The following is a 21,005-nucleotide window of genomic DNA, read 5'->3' as shown; positions in this document are numbered from 1 at the left end:
CCTTGTACCCTTTCATCTGTCAATGGACATTTAGGCTGTCTCCATTTCTTGGCTATTTTAACTAGTGCTGCTCTGAACATTGGGGTGCAGGTGTCTTTTTGAATTAGGGTTCCTTCTGGATATATGCCCAGGAGTTGGATTGCTGGGTCATAGGGTATGTCTATTTTTAGCTTCTTGAGAAATCTTCATACTGTTTTCCATAATGGTTGCACCAAACTACATTCCCACCAGCAGTGAAGAGGGTTCCCTTTTCTCCACAGCCTCTCCAGCATTTGTCATTTGGGACTTGTGAATGATGGCCATTCTGATTGGTGTGAGGTGGTACCTCATTGTAGTCTAAGATGTGGTATATATATACAATAGAATACTACTCAGCAATAAATAAGAATAAAATAATGACATTTGCAGCACCATGGATGGACCAGAGATTGTCATACTAAGTGAAGTAAACCAGAAGGAGAAAGGAAAGTGATACCATATGATATAAGTTATATGTGGAATCTAAAAACATGACACAAAAGAAATTATTTACCAGACAGGAGCAGACTCACATAGAAAACAAACTTATGGTTACCAGGGTGAAAGGGTGGAGGGAGGGAAAAATTGGGAGTTTGGGATTTGCAGACACACATTAATATATATGTAAAATAAAAAACAAATTTCTACTGCATAGCACTGGGAACTATATTCAATATCTTGTAATAACTAAAATGGAAAAGAATATGAAAAGAAATGTACTTGTATGAATGAATCATTGTGCTGCACACCAGAATTTAACACAATGTTGTAATCTGATTATACTTCAATTAAAAAAATTTACTTTGAGTTATAAAAATAACTTTCAGTGACATTTTTCTTTACACCGCATATATATACATATTTGTATAAATGTATATATGACTATATAATTGTCTAAATATATTGCACAATTTTTGGTCTCAGTAGAGTTTAGTAAACAGCTGTGATGATCATAATTAACCTTCTGGTCTTCATTCCGCAAAAGTGAACACGACTCCTGAGCTTGCACCCGAGGGCCCTGGGATATTCATATTATTACTTTCATTTCACCTGATAGTTACAGTTTTTTATCACGTGTCACCTGGTACAAATCAATAAAAATCATACTGCTTCACCTTTAATTTACCTGCAGTCTGAATGCAGTAGTAGCCTGACTGTGGGATTAGAGCTTTGTGACACCACAATGCTCAAGGTGTTTACCCCTGTTTGCTCTTTTTCAGAGAGACATGAACTTAATATGTACACCCAGAAATTGATGAATTATCTTGTTTCTTCTAAGACCATACTGAGTTTGAATTCTGGAAGAAGATGATACTTTTTGTTGAACTCCACAGGTGACTTGTACCCAGCAAAACTAGAAACGCATTGTTACCAAAGTGCACATTTTGACTATTGGAAGTTTTACATATTTCAAGATTTTAAAGAATTTTTAAACACTATCAAATGATTTTTGACAGCATGGATAGTGAAGATATTCACAAATGTCTATTTGAAATCTCTTTTCTCCCTTGTACATTAATCACTACTGTGATTTAGAGTAATCACAGGACTTTATCACTACTAACAAAATGTGTTAGAATTTTACCATTTTTCCATTTAGCCCTGATGGTAAAAAAACAAACACACAAATAGTGAGTCACCAGAAGTCAGCTTACAAATTAAGTAGCTCTCATTCTCCCTGGTTTCTTTCAAAACCTCAGTTGGTCGGATGCTCAAAGAATTCCTGAGCAGTCTTTTCTCATTTGATTCTAACAACTGTAGGCCAGAAACCAAGATACCTTAAATACATAAATATATAAAGATGTGGTTTACCTCAAATATCTAAAGCTCCAGAGTTCTTCTACCAGAGGCAATCTAAGCTTAAATTAATTGAAAAATCAGGAAGGAAGTAGATATCAAACAATACAGAATTTTTTTTAGAGATAATGATCTGCTTTTCCCCTCAAAAAGAGTAAATGTATCAACTATAATACAACCTTCCCCAACACAAACCAAAATAGATTCCAAAAATCCATCTCATACTCATCATACTTTTATATGAGTTTTAAAATATGCTTCCCCCCAAAAGTTACTTGTAATTTTTTCTCGTGGTTGACTGGTGATCTTAAAGATTCTATTTAAAGATAACATTTTTAAGGAATCTGGCAACCTACTGCTCTAATGTTGACATGACTTCTCTACATAGAAGTCAGTCCCTGAAAAAGGAGACTGAAAACCTGGAGAAGAAAGCAACTGAGTGAAGCTGGTTGGAGTGAGTGACACAGGAGAGGGTGTAGAGGCCCCCAGGGAGGACCTGGAGGGTCCTTGCTGCTCAGGAGAGCCAGTGGTGCCTCTCTCCCCAGCTCTGTGCTGGTGGCATGTTGGTCGCTTAATACTGGCCACGGTACGTGGTAGGTCAGAAATGCTACAAATCAAGTCTGCCTTTCTTTCTTTTCTTCTTTTTTCCTTCCTTCCTTCCTCTCTCTCTGTCTTTCCTTTTCCCCTCTCCAGAGCCAACTCTTAAAGATTTACAAGCACACACCTGAATCCAAACCCTGTTAGAGTAGTTTCTGAAAAAGACTCAAATACATTTTCTTTACGTTTATAAAGCATTAAGTGATAATCTCACTTAGAATGGTGATGAGTAGAATGAATAAGGAAATAAGAATGAGTCAAAATCAATAGTAGTCGCACCACTTTGACTTTAGATGGTAGACCACAGTTTATTTTTAATTCATTCACTTAATCACCTCTGGCTTGGTGCTGTGTATCCTGCATGCCAAATGCTATGACTGAGTCCAAGAGTTTTGAAGATGAGTAAGAAAAACCTGCCACTCAAAGAGCTCACATCTGAAGGAAAACTCACATAAACAGAGAATATGTATTAAATGCAAATGTAGAGATGTGCTTGGGATATTGTAAGAATACCAAAAAGAGAACCCGTAACAGTGTAAGAACTTTATGACGGACTTCTAGAGGGCACGGCATCTAACTTTTCAATGAAGCTCCTTGGAATGTAGGTACTACAATGTATACAGTTTATTAAATCAGTAACAAAGAAATGGTTCCTGCCACCTAAAATCCTAAATTCAACAGCATATATTTAAGATGCCTAACTGTATCAAAACAAAAACACCACTCCAGTCTAAAACAGATCTCAGCTCCCTTTGAATCCAAGTATATATCCATCACAATATCATGGCATTTTCTGTGTTCAAATTGTCAAAGAGAACTTGATTTGTTCTCAGACTATGAAACAGAAGGTGCATGTAATGGAAAGAAAAGCAACATTTTCAATGTAGGTTTTTTTTTAATGGCTCAGAGAGTTATAACCCCAGGTATATATGCTTTAAGTTTCATTTCTGCATATGCCAAAGAAAATATATTTTGTACTTGGCATACGAGAGGAATTTACAAGACCTTAGTTGAAGAAATTATAAATTCTTTAAAATGTTGTCAAAAAGTAATTCAAATACTGGAATGCACAGGCCATGTCTAGACTGCATCAAATGCTTTGTGAGGATATCCAGAGGTACTATTACTGCCTTTGCAAACAATCGAAATTAATTGTAGTTTTTGTTAAGTCATTCACACTGGCAGTGATAAAGTCCATTTTGGACCACTGGCCATTGAGTACTGACACCAGAGAAATCATCTGAAAATCTGAGGTCTAAGGAAGAGAATATTTTTATCTGTATCTGAGGCCGTCCAGCTAGACTAAAATGAATGTGATACTGGTTAGACCCCGAGCCATGGCTTCCAGTCATGCCATTTCATGAAAGCTCATTTTCCTCAACTAGTTTGTGTTGAGCATCTGTCACTGAGGTGTCATTAGTAAATTTCTAGAATGTTCCCCACTGTAATTTTCCAGGGGTGAGGCATAAAACATAGAGAAGATACAAAAAAAATGGTTCTTAAAAATAAGTATGTCAATAAACTACACATATTTGAGATGTACAACTGAATGAATTTTGATAGATGTACATGCCCATGAAACCAGCACACAATCAAGATTGCTAACATTTCCATCACTCCCCAAGGGGTGCAGTTTCAAAATCCTAATTTATACAGGAACTATACAACAATAAATGTGTTTTAAAATATATAAATATACCTGTCAGAGGATCATCAACTTAGTAGATGCCATGGAGCTATTCATAGGGATAAACATGATCAGAGCTGCCATATAGAAAATTAAAATAGTGATCTTGGTCATTATTATGTAATAGTGAAAACATGCCAATTGGGTTCACCAGGATGAGAGGATTATACAAAAGACAAGCAAATTTAAAAATGGAAATCGTAACTGAGAGCTGGAGAGTGCTTTGCATTTTCAAAATACTGTCAGAAGCATCATCTCATTTAATCCTAATAAATTCTCTGTTAAAAAAAGAATTATTTTGACAACTGCACTGCATGTGAAGTTCAGAAATGTAATTTAAGTCACTTGAAGACACAGGAGTAAAAAGAGCTAGACTGGAAATTTAATCAGCAATATTTATACCCCAAAGTATAGATGCCTGATCGTATGAGATGGTTTTTCAAGAAAATTCCTTCAGCTTACCTGATATGAGTCATTTGACCATGAATGGACAATGAAAGTTACCTCTGATCACCAGAAGTATTTTCCTGAAAAACATAGCAGGTGGTGGGGTGTTCTGGCCCATTCAGAGTAAGCCTAGGGCCCCAGGGCAGGGACTGTGGCCCCTTATTAATATTCAATCATGAATTCCCTCTTTTTCTTTTGAAATACAAAGGAAAACATGATAAATTTCTTCCTCAGTTCTTTGCAGGAAATAGACAAGAAGGCTTCCAAAGCAAAAATCTTAAGCAAGTGATTCTATAGAACTTCCTTCTCTTTCAGTATAGGGATGCTGGATAATTCCTGAATGTAGGGGAGAAAATATTACTGTGAGAAGGAAGATTTATTCCCTGGTAATAGCAGGGAAATTCCTTGAGACTATCTAAGAACAGCGATGTTGTGTAACGTGACTTCTATGCTTCCTGGTAGTTGTAAGTGAGGTCTGGCTTTTGAAAATGTTGGCTCAGTGACAAGGAGGGTATGAAACTCACCTTTAGTTCAATTTATTGAGCACTGGCTACGTCCAAAAGTGCAAAAGTTATAGGGCAGGGACAGGTTCAGTTCTGAATCTTACTTCTTTGTGGAGAAATTTTAATTGTTGCCCAAACGAGAATATACAGATTCAGAGCTCTGTTCTTTAAAACGTCACATCACAGCAGCAGTGCCTCCATCTGAGAATCAATTTGGCGAGGCTGTTTGGCAGAAAGGCCGGAGATCAGGGTGGACTCTCACACACAGAGCAGCAGACCACAAAAATGAGCTGGAAACCTACACTGGAGACAGGTCCACATTTCCTGCAGGTGAGCTTGGTTAAGTATGGACCCACAGATTTCTAACGTCTGGAGGCTGCTCGGTCATCACCACTGCACAAACTGGAGCTGATTTATTATTGCACCAGCTATGGTTCCTGCTTTAAAGCAGAGGTTTTTCTAACTGGTATACTGAGGTCACTGTGTATAATTTAAGGGCTAGGGAATAATACTTCTAAGTGGAGCAAAATATTTAACACAAACAAAATTTCAGTTTGCATATAATTAAAGTGTAACACTAGAGATTCTGAAACTGGTAAGGGGACATTTTAATTAAGTTGTTTTCATGCTCAAAGGAAGATTGGCATCAGTTTCATTAAAGGTTTTACAAAGCTCCCCTCGTCCATTCTGGTTTTCTGTTGATGTTCTTACCTTCATCTTCCTCGCATTTCACAATGTCTTGAGTTATTCAGGCTCAGTGTTTAAATAGGGGTAGAGCGTTACTGAGAAGAGACAGTAATAAATGGAAATTGGTTCTTGAGTTTTTCATTCTAACCAGAACTATATTTCCCAGAACTTCTCAGCCAAATAGTGAGCTTGTTCTATTTCTGGAAAATTTACATTCTTTTTTTTTTTTTACTTTAGATTTTTTTTCAGTTACAACACCTTAAAGATCAAAACCTATATATATATTGAATTTTTTTCATATGCTCGGCACTGTTCTAGTTGTGTCAGGAATTCAAAAAGATGAAACCGAGGCCATGACCTCAAGCCCTGACAATCTTACTGGGGCTGATTAGCATTGTGCAGGGAATAAAGACCAGGAAACAAGGCGGAAAGTTAGTGGTTAAGTCATGCTTATGACATGCATTCCCCCAGCAAACATTCACAGGGCATTTTGTTTCAGATGCTCTTCTAGGGGCTGTTCATACAAAACTGAACAAAACTGATGAGATACCTGTTCCAGCATGGCTTAAAATGCAGTAGAGCAGACAGTAAGCAAGGTAAAAAGTAAATATATTAAAAAGAAAGCTAAGCAGGAGCAGTGAGGAAGAAAGCGTTACTGGGCAAGTCAGGGTCAGTTGAGGAATCTCTGCAGGGCACCCAGTGAAGGACTCACTGGATAGAAATCTGAAGGAAATGAAGGACTGAATTGGCCATAGAGGTACCTGGAAAAGCACATTCGGGCAGCAGGGAAGTCAAGTGCAAATGTCCTGTGGCAGGAATATGTTTAAAGGGGCACAATAGTAGATGAAGCAAAGACAGAGGGAGCATTGGATAATGGGGTGCCAGATCATTAAATGTAGGTCATTGTAAGAACTTTGGTTTTCACTTGGAGTGAGACAGCTTTGAGATAAGAAGGGACAGAAATCAAGTGTTCGGTAGATAGTGTAAGAAATTAATAAACAGAAACCTCACTTAAGTAGAGCCGGGAGACCAGCAGGGGTGCTCTCAGGCAGAGCCCAACAGGAAGAAGGAAGTCTCCACTTCTTTCCTAGCAAGGACTCAGCCATTGAAAAGCCATGGGCTCTTTGTTTACTACAGCACCCCCAACTTCCTTTCCCCTCTATAAAAGCGGCTTCTCCCCTTGCCCTGTGGAGACTTGCATGTGGCTCCCAAGACTGCAGACCCTGATTTGTAATTCTCTGCTGACTCCAAATAAACCATCTTTGCTGGGGAAATGTCTGGCAGTCTGTTTCAGGATAAGAAAAAGGATAACTTCAGGATTTGAAATTGGAACCAGATTTTGATAGGCGGATAGTGTGAATTGGTGTATTATTATGAATAAAAATCTCAATCTGAGCAAAGACATGGTTGAGACCTTTAGAGGCCTTCAAGGTAAGGTGCCTACTTTGCCCTGAATTGAGAAAACCTCCTGGGATGGGATAACAACTGTGGAACTAAACTACTGGTGGCCTCGAAAGATATGAAAAGAAACTTGCATGTGATAAGAGAGAAGAGTTCAGAATCTTGGAAGTTTTTGACCTCCAGACTTTGAATACATTGGAGAGAGACCAGAGCAGGACAAGAGACAAGAGGAAAAATAGAGAAAAAAGAAAACTGATTTCTACAGCAGTTTGAAAAATCAAACTTCGATTCCTCACCCTCAGTGGACTTTGAATTTCGCCCCCGGTTTGTGAATTTCAGTGCTTCTGTATGGATGGAGCCATTGATAATGGTAATCTAGTATGAAGAATGTGGTAACGTGTGAACATTTACTGCAGTGGAGTAACCTCAGGCTAACCCCCGCTGATCATTCAGTTGTCCACATTTTGAGAGGAGACAATGTTTTGAAGCCTTTTTTTCTAACAGTAAAATAATAATAATAAAAAAAGGACTTTAATGTTTGCCTCCTACTGCTTCTCTGACATGGAAAGATTTTCACACAGGTTGATACACGAGGTAAAAATAAAAATTGTTTTTGCCGAGCCATTGGACTGTAAAATGCAGTAAGTTTCTAACTGGCCACACTAGACCAGTGTTTATGACTGTGGGGGACTTGCTGATGGCAGGGTATACTCTTAGGTGGGTGGGGAATTTGGGAAATTCTATTTTCTATATGTGACCTTTAGCAAGTATAGAAGATGGGAGAAACATTCTTTTCAACCTTGACTGGTTTTGCAAAGTAATCCCCATTAACTGAGTTGTCACTGTCAGTGGATGGTTAAGCTAACTGAAGTCAGTTTACATACGTGAGCTGGAAAGTTTCATTTTCTGAGCCAAAATCAAAAAGGTGGTAAGGGAGCATTTTGTGAATAAAGAGCAACAGCATTTCAAATATGTTTTATGAATTGCTGGTGATCTATTCATGTCAACACTTTGTTGTTGTTACTGGCTTAAATGAGTCAAATCTGGCATGGAAATATACAGCAATGCCCTGATTACAACCACAGTCATTTACTGATGGGGAGAAACAGAAAGCAAGGGTCTAAGACAAGGTTCCTTGAACTGCGGCCCATGGACCAAATCTGCCCCCCTCCAGCTTATTTTTATAAATAAAGATTTATTGAAATGCAGCCATCTGCATTCATGGCTGCATTGCTGATGGCTGTTTTTCCAACACCATGGCAGAGCTGAGTAGTTGCTATAGAGATTCCCTGCACCCAGAGCCACATGTGTAATTACTATGTGAATTTTCATACAAAAAATTTGTTGTGCCCATTCTTTTAAGAGAAGCCAGGGGCCTCATGAAACAGCTGTGAGTGTGGTTGTTTATGGAGAGCTTCTGTGAACACCCACCATCATTCAACGTCTGATTTATTAGTAAAAGTAAAAATAGATTTTCCCAAATTCTGTAGCAGTAATGTTTTTGGTTGCCTTAGGAAGAGGTGTATTTATTTTTACGGACCAGACTAATACCAACACAACGAGTTAGCAACACACCAAACAATTGTTAACACTCACGTTTCTTGACCAAGGCAGTAAGTCATCTTTTTGTTCTCAGTGCCTTTTATTATAATAGTGTTGTTTTCAAGCTACATGAAAGAAAACTGCTGCTTGCTGCGATCACAATGGAAAGGCAATTTACTTTTTTTTTGTATTTCTTTTTATTGAAATATAGTCAGTTTACAATGTTGTGTCAATTTCTGGTGTACAGCACAATGTTCCAGTTATACATAAATATACAAATATTTATTTTCAAATTCTTTTACACCATAAGCTACTATGAGGTATCAAATATAGTTCCCTGTGCTATACAGTATAAACCTGTTTATCTATTTCATATATAGTAGTTAGTATCTGCAACTGTCGAACTCCCAGTATATTCCTTCCCACTCCCTCCCCCCGGTGACCATTAGTTTGTTTTCTAAGTCTGTGAGTCTGTTTCCATTTCATACATAAGTTCATTTGTCTTTTTTACATTCCACATATAAGTGATATCATATGGCATTTTTCTTTATCTTTCTGACTGACTTAACTTAGAATGACATTCTCCAGGTCCATCCATGTTGCTGCAAATGGCATTATTTCATTCTTTTTTATGGCTGAGTAGTATTCCATTGTATATATATACCACAGCTTCTTTATCCAGTCATTATAGATGAGAAATTCAGATCTATTACATGCCACATATACCAACCATTTATTTAAAAATTGAAATTTGTTGTGTTTACTGAGGAGATTATCCATTTTCTCTCTTTTGGAGAAAAGCTTTATATGCCTCTGTCTCATGCATGAAAACTCAGCAGACATCACACTTTACAAACAGAAGAGAAAAACTTGAATTGTGCCATCAGGTGATGGAAAAGCTAATTTCAGTTACCAAGTACATCAGCTATTTTTATTATTGCTGGCAGAGCTGTCACAGCCTTTGTTTAAAAAACTGAATTGATGAGTAATAAAAAAGTCAATTTTCATTTGTTTCAAGATAATTGTGAAATTTTTTTTGAAGGAACTGAGCTTCTTTCCATTTTTGCAACAGATTTTAATTCTAATGTAATAATCAGCTAAAATAGCAGGAATGGTTGAGAGCAGCTTTTCTCAGACTTTGTGGTCTCAGAACACATTCCCATTCAAAACTTAGAGCATGAAGGAGTGTTTTGTTTATGTCAATTGTATCTACTATTGGTGTTCATACTATTAGAAATTAAAACTGGGTAACTTTAAAATATTTATTAATTCATTTTTAATTCTATTTGTGGTAAAGTACACTTACCCTAAAATTTGCAATGTTAACCATTTTTGAGTGTACAGTTTAGTAGCTTTAAGTATATTCATATTGTTTTGTATTATTAATTTATTTTTAAATGACAATAATCCACACAGTACATAGTGATATAAACATTTTTAATGCAAAATGACTATTCATTTATTTTTAAAAAGATAAATACAAAGATTTTTCTCCCAACATCTATAAAGATAAAAGTGGCATTGTTTTACATGATTTTTGTAAACATTTCTTTAATGTTCTGGTTTAATAGAAGAAGCTGGATTCTCATATCTGCATTTGCAGCCACTATAGCACAGTACGTTTTTTGGTGGAATTATATGAATAGATGTGGACTTGGTATAAATATGTAGTTAAAAAAAGAAGAATATTTTAATAGCCTTTCCAAATAATTGTGGATTTGTCATGTAGCCTGCACTGTGCACATGAAACAGAATAAAAATATGAAAGGCAAATGATATCTTTGTATACTGAAAAATAATTTTGACCCCCCGAGTTCCTCTGTAAAGGACCCACATGGGTCCTCAGACAATTACCAGTCTGGAGTATATAGTACTGTGCAAATTATGATACGACTTCTTGGAGGCAGGGGGTTAACACCAAACACTGTAGTTACTTAAAAATCACGTTTTTAATTTTTCAAGAAATTGTGGTAAAAAAAACACATCACATAAAATTTACCATTTTAACCATTTTTAAGTGTAGAGTTCAGTACAGTTTAACAGTACTAACTATAGTCCCATCATTGTGCAACAGATCTCTAGAGCTTTTTCATCTTGCAAAACTGGTACCCAGAGGCCGAATATCCAACATGCACAAGAATAAAGTTGAACCCTTACCACCTGCTTTATTTACTGATTTCACAAGTGACATCTTTTATAGTGTGTAACATTAACAGAGATTTATAGCTACTTCTATGATTTTATCTTTTAAATTATGTACAGAATAAAAAGTGATTTAACTATCAACACTACAATGCTACAGGATTATTTACTTGTGTATATATCTCCTTTACCACATAGCCTTATAGTTTTATATGTTTTTATGTTTCTGTCTAGCTTCTTTTCATTTCTACTTGAAGGAATCTTTTTAGTGTTTCTGCTAGGGCTAGGGCAGTGGTGATGAATACTCTCAGCTTTTGTTTATCTTGGAAAGTATTAATGTCTCCATTTTTTTCCAGCTTCATAAAGGTATAATTGACAGATAAATATTGTATATATTTAAGGTATATGACTTGACGTTCAATATACATATACTTTATGAGGTAACCACCACACTCAAGTTAACGAATATATCCATCACTTCACATAGATTTCATTTTAGTGTATGTGGTGAGATTACCTAAGACTTGCCCTTCCATCAAAGTTCAAGTATGAAACGAAGTGTTAACTATAGTTACCATGCTTTACATTAGGTCTCCAGAACTTATTGATCCTAATTAACTGACATTTTATATCCTTAATCAACATCACCCTGTTCCCCCTCTCCCTGGTCCCTGGCAACCACCATTCTCTGTTCTGCTTGTATGAATTTGACTATTTTAGTTTCCACATATGAGTGAGATCATGGAGCATTTGTCTTTCTGTGTCTGACATATGTCACTTAGGAGTATGTCTTCCAGGTTGATCCATGTTGTCACAAATGGCTAGATTTCCTTCTTTTTTTAAGACTGAGTAACATTCATTTGTGTGTGTATCATTTGCACATATACAATTATATGTATATAAATAAAACATGAATGTATATATACATCCACACATATTAAAGTTGTTTGTTCATTAGCACAAATTTGTTTATTAACATTTGTCTGTTGACACATGTTTAAGTTATGTTCAAATTTGGTTATTGTCAAAGATGCTGCAATTAATATGGGAGTGCAGATATTTCTTCAAGATACTAATTTCATCTTTTTAAAAAATATATAACCAAAAGTGGATTGCTGGATCTATCTGTAATTTTTTGAAGAACTCCCATTCTGTCTTTGTAGGGGTTGTACCAATTTACATTCCCACCAACAAGATACAAGGATTCCTTTCCTCCACATCTTCACTAACATTTATCATTTGTCTTTTTGATAATACCCATTAACAATGTTACCAAGAACACACACTGGGGAAAGGATAGTCTTTTCAATAAATGGTGCTGGCAAAGCTACATGCAGAAGAATTAAACGGGATTCTTACACACGTTTTACAAAAATCAACTCAAAATGGATTAAAGATTTAAATGTAAGATGTGAAAATTTAAAACGACCAAAATAAAACATTGAGTAAAGGCTTCTTGGCATTGGTCTGGACAATGTTTTTTTTTTTTTGGATATGACCCCCAAAACACATGAAATAAAAGCAAAACATAACAAGTGGGATTGCATCAAATTAAAAAGCTTCTGCACAGCAAAAGAAGTAAACAGCATGAAACGTCAGATTATGGAACTGAAGAAAATATTTGCAAATATGTATCAGAATAGGTGTAAATATCCAAATATATAAGGAACTCTTACAGCTTAGAAGCCAAACAGTAAATAACCTGATTTAGTAATGCAGAAAGACTTGAGTAGTCAATTCTACAAAGAAGACATACAAGTGGTCAACAGGTATAGGAAAGGGGCTCAATGGCATTAATCATCATGAAAATGCAAATATCTGTCATTCTGAAGGACAGTTTACTGGATGCTGTATTTTTGCTTGGTGTTTTTGTTTTTGTCTTCTTTTAGTATTTTGAATTTATAAACCCATACCCTTCTGGTCTGCAAGATTTCTGCTGAGAAATCCATTGATAATCTTATAGAAGCGCCCTTGTATGTAATGAATCATTATTCTTTTGCTGTTTTCAAGATTCTCTTTTTGATTGTGATTTGCCAGTTTCATTATAATCTGTTGGTGTGAGTCTCTTTGGATTTATGTTAATTGGAATTTGTAGAGTTTCTTGAATTTGCACTTCCATTTCCTTCCTCAAGTTTGTAAAGTTTTGATCATTATTTATTCAAATAGGCTCTCTGTTTCTTGCTATTTCATATGCATCATGAATCTATTGCTTTCCTGGCATTATTTCATAGACTCTTAATTTCTCTTGTGTTTCTTCATTTTTTTTCTTTTAGTATCTCTGATTCAATATTCAAGTGACCTGTCTTTAAGTCTGATTCTCTCTTTTTCATGATATCTGCTTCTGAAGCTCTCTAGAGAAAATGTCAATTTAGTTATTGCATTCCTTAGCATCAGAATTTCTATTTGGTGCTTTTTCATAGTTTCTGTCTCTCTTGATATTCCCAATCTGTGCATTCATTGTCATCATGATTGTATTTAGTTGTCTATCCAAGTTATCTTTAGCTTATCGAGCATCTTTAAGACAGTTATTTTGAATTCCTTGTGAAATATTTGCAGATCTGTTTCTGTATAGTCAGTTTCTGGAGATTTATTTTGTTCATTTGATTAGGCTACTTCCCCCAGCTTCTTTGTATTCTTTGTGGTATTTTGTTGAGATTTGGGCATTCGAAAAAACAGATGTGATTATAGCAAAGTTGCAGGATATAAGGTTGATATACAAAAGTTAATTGCCTTCCTATATGCCAGCAATGAACAAGTATAATATGGCATTAAATCCACAATATCATTTATATTAGTGACCAATAAAATGAAATACTTAGGTATAAATTTACCTAAGATTTACAAGATCTATATGAGGAAAACTACAAAATACTGACAAAAGAAATCAAACAAGACCTTAATAAATGGACAGGATGACTCAGTATTTTCAAACTGTTAGTTCTTCCTCCCAATCAAAATCTCAGCAAACTATTTCATGGATATATATATAGAAACTGACTTTAAAGTTTATATGAAGAGGCAAAAGACCCAGAACATCCAACACAATATCACAGAAGAATGAAGTTGGAAGAGTGACACTCTCTGACTTCAAGCCTTACTATAAAGCTACAGTAATCGAGGCAGTGTGGTTTTGACAAAGTAATAGACAAAAGTATCAATGGAGCACAACAGAAAGCCGAGAAACAGACCCACATAAATATAGTCAACTGCTCATCAGTGAAGAAGCAACGGCAAATGGCGCTGGAATAGCTGGACATCCACACTTTGAAAAATGAATCTAGACATTGACCTTAGAGCCTTCACAAAAAATAACTCAAAATGGATCACAGGACTAAATGTAAAACAACAGACCTACTAGGTAAATATAAAATAAAAGTCCTAGAAGATAACATAGGAGGAAGTCTCAATGACCTTGGGTATGGCAATGCAATACCCATGGCATGATTTGTAAAATAAATAGTTGACAGGTTGGATTTTATTAAAATTAAAAACTTCTACTCTGTGAAAGACAGTGTCAAGAGAATGGGAAGATAAGCCATACACTGGGAGATGACATTGGCAAAGACATGTCTGATAAAAGAATGGTACCCAAAACATTTGAAGAACTCTTAAAACTCAGTAAGAACACAAACCATTTAAAAAATGGGTCAAGAGCCTTAACAGACACCTCACCAACGAAGATGTACAGGTGGCAATAAGCACATGAAAATATGCTGCATATCATATGTCATCAGGGAAATGCAAATCAGAATAGCAATGAGATATGATTACACAGTTATTAGAATGGCCAAAATCCAGAACACTGACAACACCAAATGCTGGCAAGTATGTGGAGCAACAGGAACTCCCATTTGTTGTTGGTGGGACCTCAAATTAGTATAGCCACTTTGAAAGATAGTTTTAGCAGTTTCTTAGAAAACTAAACATACACTTTCCATGTTATCTGACAGTCACATTTCTTGGTATTCACCCAAAGGATCTGAAAACTTATGTCCACACAAAAACCTGCACACAGATTTTTATAGCATATTTATTCATAATTGCCAAAACTTGGAAGCAACCTTGGAAGATGTCCTTCATTAGATGAATGGATAAATAAACAGCTGTATGTCCAGACAATGAAATAATATTCAGCACTAAAAAGAAATGAGCTATGGAGCCATGAAAATACATGCAGAACTTCAAATGCATATTCCTGTGAAAGAAGCTAATTTGAAAATGCTATGTTCTGTAAGATTCCTATATATTTTGGAAAAGGCAAACTATGGAGACAGTAAAATTATTGATTACCACAAGTTGGGGGTCGGGGGATGAATAGATTGAGCACAGAGGACTTTTAGGGCAGCGAAAATATCTGTAGGCTACATAGTGATTGATAGTTGTCATCACACATTTGTCCAAACCCACAGAATGTACAATACCGAGAGTGACCTGTGATGTCAATGATATCTGGTTAGGATGTGCCAGTGTAGTTTCACCAGGTTTAACAAATGAACCGCTCTGATGGGGGTTGTGGATAACAGGGGAGGCTGTGCATGTGTGGGGGCAGGGGGTATATGGGAAATCTCTGTACTTTCCCTTCAGTTTTTCTGTGAGCCTAAATCTGCTCTGTAAGAAATAATGTCTTAAAAAAATTTTTTTAATTACAAACAAACAAACCAACAGCCACACCTCTCAGTTTTACTGTCTTCATACCTTCACTCAGGGAAAGACCTTGACTGTAAGCTTGGCTGGAGATTTGGGGAGTACCTAAAACCTTTTCTGAAGCTGTATCTTTTCTGAGCTTGTGCGAATATTCCCCAGCTAAAGAAGTTTACCCCTTCTCTGGATCGTGTAAGCTCTTGCTCCTCCTTGGTGTCCATCTGCAGTAAGGTGGTCTCTCCGATTGTGTCTTGGTGGCCCTCAACCTGGCCCAAACTGCCAATCATGTTGGTGCTCTGAGTCAGGCCAGATGAGACCCATCCCTTGGGTAGCCTTCTGGAAAGCTGGACCATTGACTCACAGTGCACTCTTCTTTTTCTCTTCTGAGTAGAGAGATGAGCCTGGGGGTTGGCGATTTTATCCAGATCAGGCTTTGCTGTGACAGGGTGTGGTGGGCAGATGCAAGGAACCTTCCTCCTGGATTCTGCCCAGTGCCTTCTGGCTTTGCACTCATCCAGGGAGCTGCAATATCTTACCTGGTTTCTGGCGTTCTCCCAAAGGCACTTTGGGCCATATGTTGTTAACTCCATGCTTCTGTAGGGGAACCTGGGCCTGAAACTTCCTACTCCACTATCTTGCTGATATCACTCCAGTAAATCTCTTTTGAAATATACATTTTTACTGGAAAGGAATCTAATAGTGTAGTTATGAGTAGAATTTCCTAAAGAATTTTTTTTAAACTTTCAAAAACACCTTTTGCTTAAAATACATTTTGGCTCATTTAATCTTTTTTTAAACCCTTAGTGTGCTTGACTAATTTTAGAAATCAGCAAAGACATTTTTTATGAAACATCACATAAGTCAGTAGGAGCATTACATTATTAATATCTATTTTCAGTGGCCATGATTGGCTTATTATTCTTCCTTTGCCTGTTATAATGTCTAATATATCATCATGAAGAGAAGCAGTATTCAAAACCTAATAAATTTTGTTATGCTTTAAGTGGCTACAATTGAAAAAGTAAAAACATTTTCCAGCATGACTTAGTTTCAGGTGTGCAGGTGAAAAAGGAGATAGCATACTAAAGCACTCAGTCAGTGTTAATTCCCAAGAGAATTTTACTCAGGGTCATTTGTCTCTCTCTTTTTTTTTTTTTTGCATAAAAACATATGTAAGGAAAATTAAGCAATGATGTGTTTTTAAAAGAATTACAAACTAAATTGAATAATTGCTTTTCTTTAAAAGAAACATAGTGTATTGAGAAATTCATAGCTCTTATAATAGTTGATCAATATTGTGCTTCTTTGCCCAAATATAAAAACATTAACACTAATGAATTTATTGAGCATTCTTTATGGACAAGGTCTTCCGGACTGCTGGAGGGTATTTCTCTACCATCACTTTGGCAATGACCAAAGAACATTAAAATTGGATTTTTTTTCTGATAAGTAAAGCACATAGAATTACTACTTCTGACCATGCCAAGGTATGCAGATATTTTATATTTAGAGTAAAATATTTCAAAAAAGATACTTTTCTAGAGTAACTTTTTTTTGAGCCAAAGAATAAGTCTCCAAATGCATTCCCATTGGACACACTTGAGTATTCCTGCTTTTAGGGATAAATCCATTGGTTAAGTGGATTAAGATATAAATAACAGATCAAGACCAACTCGAATAATGATATGTAAGACAAGGATATTTAGAATTCGGACTTACAGGAAGTTTTGTATGTCTTTAGAAAACATGCTTTTCAAATTCAAGATGACATCTACAAATATCAGCAATAATGGATATAAATGACAGATTTTTAAAATTTTGACTTTCAAAGTTTTATACCCTTTATGCTTGCATGCTTTGTCTCTTTATCTCTAAATCAGTATGTCTGTCTGTTTTCACATCTACTTATCTGTCTCCGCAATTTGTCTATTACTCTATTTCATCTAAAAATAGTTTTGGGAGCATGTATAACAAATATTTCAGTCAAGAGCTGGGCACTGCAGGACATTTACCAGGTTGGAAGTCCTGTCGCAAATATTTTTCTAAGTTCTCATGAACAGAATTCCTTCAATCTCTTTGCTCATTTTCTGAAGAGTGAATGCAAGTCTGACAAATATTTGATGAAAATATGAATATTTGGTGAGCGTAATTGGGGGTAGGTGGAGAATGAGAGATTTGTTTGGTAATTAATCTTACATTTGCTCTACAAATTTTGTCAAGGATTGAAGCGGAATGACAGATAGTTTGGACTCTAATACTTGAGGGTATATTGGATATCTAGTATTATATGAGTTAATCATTGATTAAAATTTAATAAACCAAAGACTCAGAAAGAACTAGAAAACGATTCATTTCTCCAAACCGTTCCTCCTCCTGATGGAATGCTAATGTAAATTATCACCTGGAGCGAGGTCAGCCTGGTAACTACTCTCCTAGCATTGTTGGCTTAGCTCTCAAAGTTTGCCCTGTTAGATTTTCCCTCTTCCTGCCCAGATGTTACTTCACTGATCAGCCTATGTCTTTTTGGCTCATCTTAGGCCAAGTGAAATATCGCAAGACCACCATCAGGGTAAGATGTCATAATAACAATTATAGTGCAAGATGGCAGTGCCAGACTTCCTTCAGTGCTTCAGATGGAGATCAAAGCAATGGAAACTTTGCTTGACTAAAATTGCTAAAATTCTTGAGGTTTTGGTGACTGTCTTGCTGGCTTATACTCTTTTAGCTTATTATGAAACATCTCCAAACCCTTGATGTCACAGTGATTTTGCCAGGCAGCACAATGGGTCTCACTCTGTTGCATGTCTATACACTTCTTGTGGGTCTACTTATTTCTGGAATTTCTTCACTTAAAAATCACAAAGGAATAATTTCCATTGCAGTCTTGAGTTTATGCTCATTTATTATAAAATACAGCTAGACACTTGCTGTGGAAACCAGTAAATCTCTGAAATGCCTTATGTTAAAGTAGAACAGAAATAAACTCATCTTTAGAAAAAATATGGCTCCTTAAGTGTATATGAGTTTCCTTTAAGGATGAAATAATCCACATTTCTTGTCCAGGAAATATTTTTAGGTTAAATCTTTATTCTTTTGGTGACTTGTTTCTGGGAAAAGACCAAGCCCTATCATACACTGAGCCACAAATGTCAAGGCAGATGCGGTGGGAGGCAACTTGCAAGAAGTTATGGTGACAGAGCAGATCATAACGTATAATAATTGCCACTCCCTTAGTTTACAAACATTTTCTGTTATATAGTTAACAGAGTCATAAATCAATGCTGGCAAAACAAACAAACAACAACAAAAAAAACTAAAAACAGGATATTAAAAATTACCAAATTTTTTTGAATTTGGCAAAAGTCCAATATATCCAACATTATGTAAAATACAAATGCTGGCATACAAAACTGAAAACGTACTATTCATTCAGAAAGGGCATTTTTCACTGTACAACTTTACTCTTGACTTAGTCATGTTCCTTTCTTCCATAGTTTGATGAAATGAATGGTATATTTGAAAAATTTGAATGAAATAAATAAGATATTAAGGTGCTTGTGATTGGAGTAGTGTGGATTATTAAAATGCAGCGTTTTACACTCTGAATCTAAAAAAGTATCACTTAATCTAATTAGCCACCAAAATACAGTGACATTTTTGTCCATCTGTTACAGCATTACTCAAAAGTGATAAAGAGCTTTCAACTAAATTTGAAAAGCATACTTGGGATAGTTTGGCTTAATAGGAAAGACTCTACAGTACATGTGAAGCCCACTTTGATCCTCATTAGGAGACATCCAAAAATACAGTCACTCCACAGGAAAGGAGAAACTAAGCATGAATTTCCTAGTTTCAGAAGATGTGATCACATAGTCTGACAATATATAGGCTGACACTTAAAATGTATCCATTTGTGTGCTCAGGAATAAAATGTATGTGACATTTATACGTCTGAATGCCTGCAATAAAATAAAATATATATATATATATACACACACTACATTACTATTTATTTACTTATATGTTTATTTTAAAATAGTAGTAAAATAATAATTTAACTGACCACAAATAGTAGTATATGTGTATATTATTTTACCAATGCTGTTAATACTATATGTAAATGTATATACACACACACTATTTATGGCTAATTAAATTATTATTTTAAGTGTATATATATATATCTCACCTGTATGTATTACTATATAATGTTCAGTAAAAAAAAGCTGAAATACAAAGTTAATATGTAGAATGATCACACTTTTGAGACATGGCATTTATTAGGATAGGATCAGCCATTTGGCAGTCAAAGACAGAGCTTTCAGTTTTGGATCACTCATACACACAAAGGCAGACAAGGGTCAGGGAACCCTCCTTCATCTTGAAGCCATGTCAGTGGCACATGTGGTCCCCAAGGGCACTGTGTTTAAGAAGGGAGGGGTGAAGGAGCTACACCAGCCCGAGCTGGCATGCCCAGAGGGTGAAGCATGTTTTGTCACCACATCCATCCTCCAGAACTGGACCCCAAGCCCACACACACATTCAAGAGATCCTAGGAAATGACAGGGATGCAGGAGCATCTGGTGAACACTAACTCTGCCACAAATGTACTACCTTTAGAGAATAAAATATTCTTTATGAAGGATGCTATTAACATCAAGATATTCATAGCTTTCTGAGTGTTTGATTATGGTTAATTTCAATTTGTACTTTTCTCCCCTTTCCCAAATACTCCATAATATATAATGTTTCCATAAAGTAATTTTGAAAGTATTGAAACTGCCAAGTAGTCATTGACTCCATGTCATATTATTATATATATTCTTTTCAAGTGCACATGGAACATTTTCTAGTATTGATCATGTAGTTGGGCACCAAAGAAGCCTCAACAACTTTAAGAAGATAGAAATTATCTCAAGCATCTTTACTGACCACAAGGCCATGAAACTAGAAATCAACTACAGAGGAACAAAGGAGAAAAAAAGGAAAGCATGGAGATTAAACAACATGCTATTAAAAAAATCAATGAGTCAATGATGAAATCAAATCAGCAGTTAAAAAATATCTTGAGACAAATGAAAATGAAAATACAACCACATGAAATTTATGGGACACAGCAAAGGCAGTGCTAAGAGGGAATTTTATAGTGATACAGGCCTTCCTCAAAAAAGAACAATCTCAAATGAACAATCTAACCCACCAGCTAAAAGAACTAGAAAAAGAAGAGCAAAAAACCACAAAAGGCAGCAGAAGGAAGGAAATTATAAAGATCATGGAGGAAATAAATAAAATAGAGATTAAAATAAACCATAGAAAAAAACATCAGTCAAATCAAAAACTGATGTTTCTGAAAAGTAAATAAAATTGACAAACCTCTGGCCAAACTCACAAAGAAGAAAAGAGAGAGAAGCACTAATAAGCAAAATAAGAAATGAAAATGGAGAAATTACAACAAATAAAATAGAAATACAGAATATCATACAAGAATATTATGAAAAACTATATGGAACCAAAATGTATAATCTAGAGGAGATGGACAAGTT

Source organism: Vicugna pacos, unplaced genomic scaffold (genome assembly GCF_048564905.1).
Source record: "Vicugna pacos unplaced genomic scaffold, VicPac4 scaffold_20, whole genome shotgun sequence".
Taxonomy (NCBI): domain Eukaryota; kingdom Metazoa; phylum Chordata; class Mammalia; order Artiodactyla; family Camelidae; genus Vicugna; species Vicugna pacos.
This window is presented reverse-complemented; position numbering follows the sequence as displayed.